Source organism: Anolis carolinensis, chromosome 2 (assembly GCF_035594765.1).
Source record: "Anolis carolinensis isolate JA03-04 chromosome 2, rAnoCar3.1.pri, whole genome shotgun sequence".
Lineage (NCBI taxonomy): Eukaryota > Metazoa > Chordata > Lepidosauria > Squamata > Dactyloidae > Anolis > Anolis carolinensis.
Window position 1 is genome coordinate 293209282 of NC_085842.1, and position 12605 is coordinate 293221886.

At 37.3% G+C, this 12605-nt stretch overlaps 1 protein-coding gene across 2 annotated transcripts in view; it reads left to right on the top strand.

Moving 5' to 3' along the window:
• Window positions 1-12605, top strand: part of htr1a (5-hydroxytryptamine receptor 1A) — a 235025-nt gene that overhangs the window by 190646 nt on the left and 31774 nt on the right. Inside the window, exon 3 of one of the 2 annotated variants that reach the window (XM_062972386.1) lies at window positions 5843-10030. The exons of the other annotated variant lie outside the window; for it this stretch is intronic. The gene's annotated coding sequence lies outside the window, so the exon portion shown is untranslated. Of the gene's footprint in view, window positions 1-5842; window positions 10031-12605 lie in introns of those variants that run through there. 2 annotated transcript variants of the gene reach the window in all.

The window sequence follows — 12605 nt, forward strand, 5'->3', positions numbered from 1 at the left end:
CCTTTTTGTCCAATGGCAAAAAAAGTGGCTACTGATTTTTAAAGTCAGAAAAATGGGAACCAGGTGGAAGAGCACAAATATTTTGGAAAAAAGTTGTATTTGGGGTAAAATGCAACATTTTTTTTTTTACAAATAAACCTGTAATTCCTAACCAAATGTATCAAAATATACAAATAAAATACAAAAAACAATTAGGAACTATAAAAAAGAATGGTACATGAGAATGACAAAATGAAGATTAACATCCCGACTCCTTTTATTCCAACACTTATTACAGTTGTTCTTTCTTAACCACCTTCCATGCCAATAGGGAAGAAAAAGAAATGAACATTTCATTTTTTTCCTGGTATACTGTCAGAAAAAGAATGGGACCAAGATTTTGGGACCATCTACATGGGGCAAATGAGGTGTAAATGAACTCAGCGGTATCCACATGGTGCACAAGGTCCATTTGCCATAACCCAGGATAAAGCTGCTTAATACAGCCTTGGCCCATATTCAAAAAGTTGCAAGATGCTCCGGAGCTTCCCTGATACTCTGGAGCTTCCTTGCACTTTATAGCAGTGTGAACAGCTGGGCCACTTTCTATGTAGAATAGTGGTGTGCATTTATATGGACTCACTACCCGTTTCTATTTGTACCATTCATATAGCCTCATTTCTGTTTCTGTCCGCCGCTTACAGAAATAGGCACCTATACAAATGAGCTTTTCCGTCCAAGATCTGAAAAAACAAAGATTTTTTGGGCCTTGGACAGCAAAGTGCCAGGGCCTACATCTGAGCGGGCCCGGTGCTCAGCTGTAGGCCCTGCCTGCCAAGTCTACGAGCATCAAGTGTTCAATGGCTCATAGGCCCAGCTCGATTGTAGGCCCTGGTTGGCAAGCCCTGGCCCAAAAATCTTTGTTTTTTTCAGAGCTTGGATGGAAAAGCTCTTTTGTATAGGCACCTATTTTTGTAAGCCGCGGATGGAAACGGAAATGGAGCTATTGTCAAATGGTTATTTCCATTAGTTTGGGAAGATTTTGTTTTTAATCTAATTGAACTCAATTGGTTCATTTCCTAGGACCCTTTCCAGATTTTCTGCTTTAAACTGGATTATATGAGTCCACACTACCAGATAATATGGGGATAAACAGAAAACCTGGGATCAGATCCTGGAATATAGGGCCTTTCTGGAAGGGCCCCTAGTCTCTGAAGCAGCAGCAAATAACTTGTTCCGGCTTCTGAATGGCATCCCTCTTCTGGTATTTAAATATGGACATTATGTTGACTCTCAGTCTATTTTCTGAGGAGGTGGGGAGGGACAGGGGAAATAAAATCTGACATGATTTCTTCTTTTGAGAAACCCATGCTAGCACTTAATAATCACATATTTCCTTTCTAAGTGCTCACAGATTGGCTGTTCCATCATTTGTACAAGAACTTTTTACAGTGCTGATTCCAAGTTTAGTGGCTGGTAGTTGCTCAGCTTTCCCCAGCCCCTCACTTTTTGAAGATGGGGATAGCATTTGACCTCATTCAGTCAGCTGTAATGTCTCCTGCTTTTTAAGAACTCCCTGAGTTCTTAGACTACTTGTGATATGCCTTTAGTACTTGTGGATGTAGTTCATCTGGCCATAGAGATCTGAATTCATTTAGATGCTAAGCATTCTAGTACTACCTCTTTGTCTATTTTGGGTTGAGGCTTCCTTACCACATCATCTGTTGTACTTTCATCAGCAACTAGCAAGGCTAGTTACAGTGGCAATTCCTGGAATTGAGCAAATGCTTGCTGATCCTAGATTTCCAGGAAAGAAAGAAATTTTTTAGTCAATGTGCACAAATATGGTATCAATTCCTGGTGGATTGGGAATGAATACCTTCTGTTCCTCCACATCAGAAAGTTGAAGAAATGTTGAAGCAGAGTACCGTTTTCTTTTGGGGAGAAGACTAAGGCAAAGAAGGGGTTGAGTACTTCTGTTTTTTTGTGTCCCGTTAGCTTTTTAAAATCTCATCCATGTATAAATGTATTGATATCTAAATAAATAATTATTTATGATGGAGGGTTTGTGAACAGATTTCTTTCAATATTTGGTGAGATGAAACATGTTTCTGTGATACTAATGCTGGGGTGTCTCATTCACATATGCAGACCTTCACTAGAGCTTAGAAAAGTTACTTTTCAAACTACAACTCCCAGAATTCTCCACCCAGAAGATCTGTCCCAAACACGAGACCAGTGATGGGGGATCTTTTAGAGATGGAGCGCCCAAACTGGGGTGGGGTAGGGTTGGGCACTTGGAGGGAGAGCAGGGGTGGTGAGTGGTGGGTGAGTGGTGAGCAAGCAAGGGAAGGGCAAGCGGGGAAATGAGGGGGAGCAATGGCGCACATGCCAGGTGAGAAGGTGCTGCATGCATGCCAAAAGTTCACCACCACTGCACTGGACTATTAACTTCATAGTCAATGACACGATTATTTTCTATAGTAAGTGAGTGGCTTTAGCATCCTCAGGGGAGTACTGTGATGTCCTATTTACCAATGGCTCTGATGCATCATAAATGGAAAGTGGTGACAGGCAATTTTGGTTGTTTTTTTTTTTTTACTGCTATCCAGTGCTTCTCTTCCCAGAGTCCACTGTTATTTCAGAATGGATTTTAACACAGCTGGATACATCCCACTGTGCACAGATTTGGAGCCAATTGGCTTATTTTCAGGTACATAATAGTTAAAGGCTTTATCATATATAATGGCTGTCAAAAACTATATTGTCTAATCTTTTGAGGTGTTGATTGGGACTATTCAACATCTGCAACTCAGTCCCAAGTAACAGGAACAATCAGGCTCATACTGTCTGATTGCTAATGGCATTATAGAAGTTTGGGTTGGCTCAGTTCAGTTCCCAAATGGACGGCTGTAATGCAAAGTGCTTTGAACTAGCTGCATATCACAGATCAAAAAGGAAAGCTTAGACATTATGTCTCCAACATCACCATATAAACCAGGGGTCCCCAAACTTTTTAAGCAGAGGGCCGGTCCACAATCCTTCAGACTGTTGAGGGGCCAAATTATCATTTGAAAAAAAATACAAACAAATTCTTATGCATACTGCACATTTGTAGTGCAACAACAACAACAATGAAAGAACAATACAATATTTAAAAATGAAAACAATTTTAATCAACATAAACCTATTAGAATTTCAATGGAAAATGTAACACAATATTAGCATTATATATTACTATATTGAACTATACCACTATACTATTATAGAATATGTAATATATAACATATAATTAATATTATTATATGGTATTACTACTAGTATTATATTGTATAACATATGATTATCATCAATATTATATGTATATACAATATATTATATTATTAAAACTGATATAAAATATTATATTATAAAACTGAGGTCGGGGGCCAGGTAAATGACCTTGGAGGGCCGCATCCAGTCCCCGGGCCTTAGTTTGGGGACCCCGATATAAACTCTTTACGGCCAGGGCCCATCGTACCTTAGGGACCGTCTCTCCTTCTCCCATCATCGGAGGTCGCAACGACCATCCCAACGAGACTTACTTTATGTACCGGGTCCTAGAGAAGTGCACTTGGAAAGGACCAGACGCAGAGCTTTTTCTATTTCTGCCCCTGCCTTATAGAATGCCTTGCTGCCCTATATGAGAGCCATGCGTGAGTTAGGGCCTTTTACCCTAGCACTCAAGACTTGGCTCTTTACTAGAGCTTTTTTCTATGTTAATTTTATTAATATTTGTATGTATGTATTTTTATCCTTTATAATTTTATCTTGTAAATCGCCTAGAGCATCGTGGATGGAGGGCGATTAATAAGTAATTAAATGATGATGATGATGATATAATGAAAATGCCGAGTTTGTGTGATATAGAAGTTGGGCAGTGGAGCCAGGTCATGTTCAGTGACAGTTTTAACATGTAATCTGGGAATGTATCTCACCAGCGCTCCAATTACAGTGCTTTACAGGCAGAGGTTACGTGAGAACATTCAAGAGACATAATCAATCTCCTCCACTCTTTCTTAATTCTGTGTTATTAACAGATTATAAAAGACAGTTGCTGAAGAGTGCAGTTGTTGGTTTCAATGAGTCTTTCTTTAGTATTATATTCTTCTTTAATAGCCTACCCTTGTCTACTATTTGCCTTTCTTGTTAATTTGTCTGTTTCTGTCTCTGTGCATTTTATACACTGTTCCTCATCTTCCTCAGGTATTCCATAGAACCGAGTCATGTGAATCACAATAAAAGAGGCAGAGCTTTCATTGGACTCCTTTTGAAGTGGGATAAAATCCTACCTTTGTCATCTACCTTAGATGTAGGCAGCAAATGAGCTAGGTGAAACAATAAATACAGTTCCAGTACCCTGCTACAACAGCTTAAGAGACAGCATCGAGCAAAATTGCTCAGACCAAAAGTAAAAGAAAAGTCAAAGCAGTAGATGTGAGTCATGTAAAGTAGAAGCACAGAATGCAGAATACTTTGATAGGCAACTCTGCAAGAGCTGTGATGAAAGGAGTATGGGGCCATGGGAATGAACAGTTTTCAAAATATCTCCCCCCCCCAAAAAAAAAACAGCAAAATTTACAGTTGCCCTATTTATAATTGGGTTGAGCCTTTATTATTTGTTTTGCCTCTCAATTTAATATGGATGTATGGAAAATTAATTTAAAAATATCACAGCTAATTTTAGTTTCTGATAACCAGAGTGAACATTGGACTGACAATCAAGATTCACAAATCATTATTTGGATATTGGATGCATCAGAATGTATTAAGTTTGAAATAGATTGTGTCTAGATATAAACCACCAAATTGGACTCAGAACTAAATCCCCACACACAGACCTAGTGAGTCTCCTTGTGGAGATAAAAAAACAGGTTATAAGGAAACATAAACATAATATTATTTTTCTACATGTTTACTACCAATAATTTAAAGTTTCATGGTGGGTTTCATCAGAAATACTAAATTATTAGAGTGAATTGTAAAATAAAAATCAAATAGCTTTATATAATAGTGAAAGGTTTTATGGTAGAAGAGAAAATAGATATGATTAGTTCAGGGATAAAGGGAAATAGAAAGATTAAAAGTTGCATGCATACCTCTATTTGATAAGATTTATTAAATGCAGCTAAGACTTAGGCTCATTCTCTGATGAACAAATTAAATTTACAATGTGTAATTGGAAGTTGAAGAAGATCCAGTTCTTAAATTTTAATCAAGTACATTGACCAGGAATAATAGAAGCACTTAGGCAGTCTAGTCTGCATCTGTTTTCCTCCAGCGATCAAAGACACATTGCCACTGTTAAGAATTGTTTGAGCTGCCAAATCTTTTTGACAACATTTTAAAAAAGATTGACTTGGCAGTTTCTGGGGCTGGATAAAATGTCCAAGGAAATATGAGGGAACTAAAAATTGATTAGCACTGCTAAAGTGTTGGTTTTATTTCGGCTGGTTCCCCAATGTGGCTTATTCATCCAACTGTGCTCCAATGATGTCTCCTTATGCAAGCATCTTCCTGACTTGCTGGGATAATGCTATCCATTAGAACAAGCTACATTCAGTTAACAAAGGAATTCAATTTATCACTTAAAATCAGTGGAGATAACCTTTGCCAATCAAGCTTTGGATGATTATAGAGGCGCTAAACCATCTGTGGGTCAGAGGTATATAGATTTTATTGCCTTTGTTCTTGGGGGTCTGTTGGTCCTTTTATTTCAAGCTCTTTTAGCTGGGATGCTAATCATTGACATTAGAAATGCTGGTAAAGGCTGATGTCAGAGGGACAAGATTTCTGCCTCATTTGTTGTTGTTTATTTATTCAGGCTCTTCTGACCCTTCATGATCTCATGGACCAGCCCATGCTAGAGGTCCCTGTCAGCCATCGACACCCGCAACTCCTTCAAGGTCAAGCGAGTCACTTCAAGGATACCATCCATCCATCTTGCCCTTGGTCGACCCCTCTTCCTTTTTCCTCAGCATTATCTTTTCCAAGCTTTTCTGACTTCTCATTATGTGGCCAAAGTATACCATCTTTCATCTGCCTCATTAGCCATGGGAAAACCTGAGAACCAAAGACATGCTTTCCTATAAGCAGTAGGGATTTTTGTTGTTTCTCTAGCTGTTGTTGGTTCTGAGGTGTCATTCAATGTAACCGGTTTGTGTAACTTTGCAATTTTCTAAGCTATACATGGAGAAGGATGCTCCAAGATATTATGCCCAGAAATTAATTTAATTTTTCTTAAATTCTGGTAAACCACAAAGTACTTTTGTTTATTTGGCACACATATAGATTGCTTTCTTGTTTACGAGAAGGAAAGGGAAATGTGGTTTGTATTACTTATATCTCTATATTGTACTGTAAAAAGTGGCACTGGGAAATGTGTGAATACTAGGGAGGGAACTCTTTTTGGCTAGCCAGCTCTTCATTGCCAAAAGCTTAGGACAAAGAAAAAGCTATTTCATTTGCACAATATCCCATGGCACTCTCAGATAGATATGTATACAGAGTGACACCTACTCCACATCAACAATCTGGAGAATTCAGTTCCCTTGCATAATTACTGTGTGCCTTCAATTCATTTCTGACTTATGACAACTGTGAGGTGAACCTGTCACATGGATGAAAAATACAGAAAATTAGTTGCTGCTTTTGATGTTGTCACACAGCAGTTAATGTGGCATAGTGTCCAGAGAGAAGGAAGTAATAGTTTCCTATGTCCAGTTTTGGTAAACCTCAGCTGGGGTCAAGTTCTCAGTGTCATATTCAAGATGATATTGACAAACTAGAACATGTTCAGCAGATAGTGACCAAGATGGTGAAAGGTGTAAAAGCCATGGCATACGAGGAAAGTGTTGCGGTTTGTGTATGCATGCGGGCCAGTGAACAGAACAGCAGAATACTCAGTTTTTATATTCAAAAGTTGAGCAACACAAAATTAACAAAGAACTCAAAATTTACTCTTGTGTATCAGAGTTTAAAAATACTAACACAACAACTTCAGCATAAACAGTAACAGTCTTCCTATAGACACTCACACATAATCCTTTGCATTCCTTCATGCAATGCTGTCCATCACAAAAGTTTATCTTCTTCCTTGCTTTATTCCTTCTTCATGTGGATAAACAGAGAAGACAACATTTGCAGTATCAAATGAACTGCAAGTTAAGAGCTTCTGCCCAGGAGCAAACATTCAAGAAACCCAGTGATACATTTCAAACACCTTGTAGTTATTGTTGAAGTGGGAATGATTGTATATAAAATTGTTTAAATGTAATTGAGTTATAGTGTTGCAATGTGAGCTGGAGATTGCATCATGCACTGTCTGCTGTCCACTATGCGAGTGTGTAAAGAGTTAACTGTGTATTGCATCAGACAGCAGAGGTGATTATAAATAGCTCCCTGTGTTATCTGTTCTTCCCTCTACTCTCTGCTCTTTGCCTCTCTGTACTCTGTATGTATATATCGTCTTGAGAGTTTTTCCGTTTGTTAGTAAATCTTTTGTAGAAAGCCAAACAGGCTTCAGCCTCTTTATTAGTGCCAGTGATTCTTCGTTGATCTTCCGCTGCATGTGTGTTTATCCAAACCGCGCACTCTGACAGTTATATCCCTTAGGGAGTGCCCAAACTAGTTAGCCTTAATTAATCCAATTACACAACCTGAGGATTGTGATTAACCAAGGTGAGCTTTTTTTTTTTCTTTTCAGCACATACATGGTACTGCTCACGTAGGAACTTAGCATGTGTACCTTAATAGAAAGGCTTTTGGAGCTGAATATGTTTAACTTAGAGAAGATAAGACAGGTAATATAATACCCTTTTTAATTATGTAAAGCAGTGGTTCTCAACCTGTGGGTCCTCAGATATTTTGGCCTTCAACTCCCAGAAATCTTAACAGCTGGTAAACTGGCTAGGATTGCTGGGAGTTGTAGGCCAAAAACACCTGGGAACCTATAAGTTGAGAACCACTGATCTAAAGGGATGTCATGCCTTCATATGGTTAAAATGTCTATCATTATTCTTTTCTACAAAGATATCATGTAGAAGATGGAGCCAATGTATAATAGAGATTTGAGTGTTGGACTACAAATCTGGGGAATAGGGTTTTTTAATCCCCACTTGGCATGAAAACAGACTGAGTTATCTTGGGCAAGTCACACACTCTGTATTAGGTTTGTCTTAGAATCGCTGCAAGTCAGAAATTGCTTGAAGATACATAACAGCAACATTAGTCAGAGCTGGAACAAGCTTGTTGTCTACCATTTCAGAGGCTAATACACAGCAATGGTTTCAAATCACAAGAAAAGAGATTTCACCTAAACTTTTAGGACAAATTTCTGGATTATAAGAGCCTCTGAGGGCAATGGACTATAATTATTGAGAGGTCATTAAACAGGAACTGGATGACAATTTTTTTTCAGGAATGTTCTAGTTGCGTATTCCTGCATGGCAGGAGATTGGAACAGATGGCCCTTGTAGCTCCTTTGCCTATGATTCCATGATTCTTAAGGTTTATAAAAGTTAGATTCCCCTGCAGACTTATTTATTTCAAGGCAATAAACAGTTAAACACAATTAAACACACCAAACACAGTTAAAGCTAAAAAGGAGAAAAAGGTGTCTGCGACTTCCAATTTTGACAGTGGTTATAAACTGTAATAAAATTGTAACTGTCTCCCCTGTTAATGACCTTCATTTCAGAACTGCCCATGCTTCCCAATGACCAAAGTCACTGCTTTGTTCTGATATTTCAAAGTATTGTCTCAATTAATACAATGTTTGTCAAAGCAAACTTTCTTACAGAGACAATGGGAGAAGGGGGGAGGAGGGAACACGAAGTACTGAAAGCAAAACTCTCACCACCTTCTGTCCCATTCAATTTAGTATTTCTTATCATCACTAACATTATTTTCCATTAAGAGATTACAGACAATGTGAGATGGTAATAAAAGGAACAGGCTTATTGTTATGGGTCTGACAGTGAACATTTAGCTAAATGGATCCCTTTATACTGCCAATGTTTTTATTTGTATTACAAAAATGGATGCTATCATTTAATGAGCGGTGTTCCTGTTTACTCATTTTCTAAGAAATTGAAGAAGTGTTTCCTAAACATCTAAGTCAAGGGTGTGTTCTTGACTGAATTAAAATAGGAGGCACCCTTCCTTCTTACATTAGAAAAAGAGACAGATGAATCTGTCTTTTTCACTTTCTATAAAGTTTTGGAGTTGCCCCAGTTTTTCATGCCCTCACCACAAATGTTTACTGTATCTTGAAGTAATATTGATATTTAATAACTCTGGAGTAGGGATAGTAACCCCAGATTTTCTCATTCCTGAGAAATGTTAGGAAAAATTAATTGATAATTCCTTCTCATGTTATCAGGATGCTTAGAATCTTTCTTTCAGCAATAAGAGGAAACTGCTATTTTCTGAAGAAAGCTACATACATAGTTTACCAAAGGCAGCATAGTTTTCAAGAAAGTAGTGCAGCTTTCCTACAAAAGTCATGGAACTTTCCAAAAAGGCAGAGAAAAAGAGCATAAAATTGAATGATTTGCTGTTTTAAACGTTTAACTTTAAACATTCAGCTTTAAATCCTTCCCCTTCCTAAAAAACAGAGGGGTGTGTGAAGTGCTTGAGGGAGTGATAGATAGGTTTAAAAGCAGCAGAGCGTTAAAAAGATGGAGAAGAAAGGTCAAAATGGAATGTTCCAACTTTAAATGTTGCACAAGTTTAAAAGCCCTACTCTTTTAAAAGACAGAAAACATAACAGAACAATGCATATCTTCAATAGCTATGAAGCTTTTTAAAAAAGCTGGAGAGAAGAGCACAAAAGGGAATGATGCACAACTTTCAATAATAAGAACAGGAACAACAGCCCTGAATGCGAGCAATGGTATATTATTCACAGAACAAAAAGGCAAATAGTACACACATAGGTTTAATATATATACTTCTCCATTTGTATATGTTTATATTTTGTGCAGTTTTCCTAAGTGCATATATGACAATACAAACAGGGATATATATATATATATATATATATATATATATATATATATATATATATATATATATATATATACACGCTTATTGAGTGGGAGGTTTCTCAAACTATATTCTTCACAACGTCAAACAGTGTTTGTTGTGCCAAGAACAACAACAAAAAGATCCCACAAGGACATGGGAACTTTTCAAGTGCTGTTTTTCTTCATAGAAATATTCCCAAGGGATCAGAAACTCCAGTGTTTTATTCATATGGGCAAATTAATACTCATTCCATCTTGACTCAGGAAACTCGCCAACTATTCAAAATTGGCTAGTTCTATGGATGCATCAAGTATACTATGACCCTCTTATCCATCAAGTACAGTATGATCTCCTTATCCCCTAAAGCCATAACCCTCCTTTAAGTTTCTATGGACTTCTCTAGATCGTCTAGTGCAGGGGTCCTCAAACCTTGGAGGGCCACATCTGTCCTACACGCCTTAGTTTGAGAGCCCTCGCTCTAGTGCAATTCCATGATATGCTTCCAGCCCAAATACAGTCAAGCTGTGGGATTCTAGGTATTAACAGGAGCCTTGGAACGTTCCCTGCAGATATGGGGGTTATACTATACCTTATATGGTGATGAATGTGGGTTTACCCATTCAATTAGTACCTGGGAAGGTTCTGAAGTCAACGAAGGATTCCTGACAAATAGTAGTGCATGTTTTGACACATCTCATCTTCCAGAATATTCTTAGATTATCTCTAATACATTTCAAAATATGTATTGTAGAAATTTGCTCTTGATCTGAAATGGCAAGCACGATATATAAAAATGAGCCAATCTTGATCCTGTTACTGTGAGTGGCAAAAGGTAGGATATAAATGTTTTACTGAATGCTTTTATTAATTTTTTTTTCAAAAAAATGCTTCTGATACATCCTATTTAAAGTTTGAAAAATGCTTTCTCAGAATATGCCATGGAAGTTGTGGAACAATAAAAAATGTCTGGCTGTCAATTTTCAGTGTTTGTTTGACAATTCTTTCTTTAAAAAAAAAGACATCATAATCATTTCATCCACTACTTAAAAAATGAATTAACCAAAATAACCTTACAAAGCACTAGAACAGTGTCTACCAAAGTAGAAGTATAATTATGTCAATTGCCTCTAGATTCTACTGTAATACTTCTAATTATATAATATTATTATCAGTATAGTGGTTCTTCGTGAAATATACCGAGAATAAAAGGCATGTTTTGTCTAGTCTACAAATGTAAACTCAGAAAAATGATCCCATCTCTTTTCTTGTCATAATTTTGCCATCAGTACTGTGAATGTGGAGCGGTATTATTTTCAAAGCCAAGTGCAATTGATTCTTTTGTAAGTTAAAGCTCCCTTTACTCCCAGTGTTGCTTCTTTAGAACTTCAGCTCACCAATAAAAAAACTGCAAATATTAATTTGTAATAATACTGAAAAATATTGTGAACAAATAATAATGAGAGAAAAGCAAGTCATTTAGTTATCATGTTTCCCTCCATCATATGACAGTATACATACTCTAGTCTTAAAGTTAGTCTCCAAATAATAGATGAATGAAATGAAATTGTTTTTATTCATTATTGTTCTGTTTGTATGCTCATTTTTAATTGCAACATAATTATTTGGTGCTTCATCTTATCACACAATAACATTGGCGTTTGTACAGTAACAATAACACAAAAAAGAACATTTACTTTTATATCACTCCCTTCAGGATTAGTTTATTATCACTCCCTAATTGCTGCCTCCAAAATTATGGTATAAAACAATAGCTATGGGACATGATTCACCACAAAGTTTTTTCGTGTATGTTTTATTTATTTCATTGGGGTTTTTTTTCCATTGTAGAACTTGATAGAAAAACCTAATCCTTGAGTCATGCTACTTTTGGAATAGGAACTTCTTTGTAGACAAAAATGTCAGTTTTGGGAGTAATATAAATCTGGATAGTAAAGAGTCACTCCATGGCCCCATCTACACTGCCGTATAATGCAATGTGAAGCTGCATTAAAATGCAATATATCAGTCTATACTGACCATATGAATCTATACTGTATTATACCATATAATACAGTTTTGATCTGCATTATATGGCAGTGCAAATGGGACCAATGTCTCCTAGGACCTCATCATATGGAGTTTTCTTCCCATCGAATGGATGAAGTCCCATGCGAGACATCACACGAAATTGTGTGACATCCAGCAGAAACCCTAACCATGTTGTGCTGGTTCATGGAGCCAATACAGGGTACCGTTGAGAGGGTGATGCTTTCCCCATTGATGTGGAAAGCATTGCAGAGTGGGAGCTGTGCTCAGGGAGACAGATTTGCCCGGATGCCCCTTCTGGATGCCAGGTGAAGCGGGATGAGGCCCTTAATAGACTTTGCCTTGAAAATACTCAAACTCATAGCGTTTTGTGGAATGAGGTAGTGATATTACCACATTTTTAATTCCCCATCACACAGTGAAACAAGTAGAAAGTCGGTCAGCTCTACTATGATACCAAATGAAGAAGCTGCTTGAGCTAACATACTTTGTGTCAGATATATCTTGTTCTT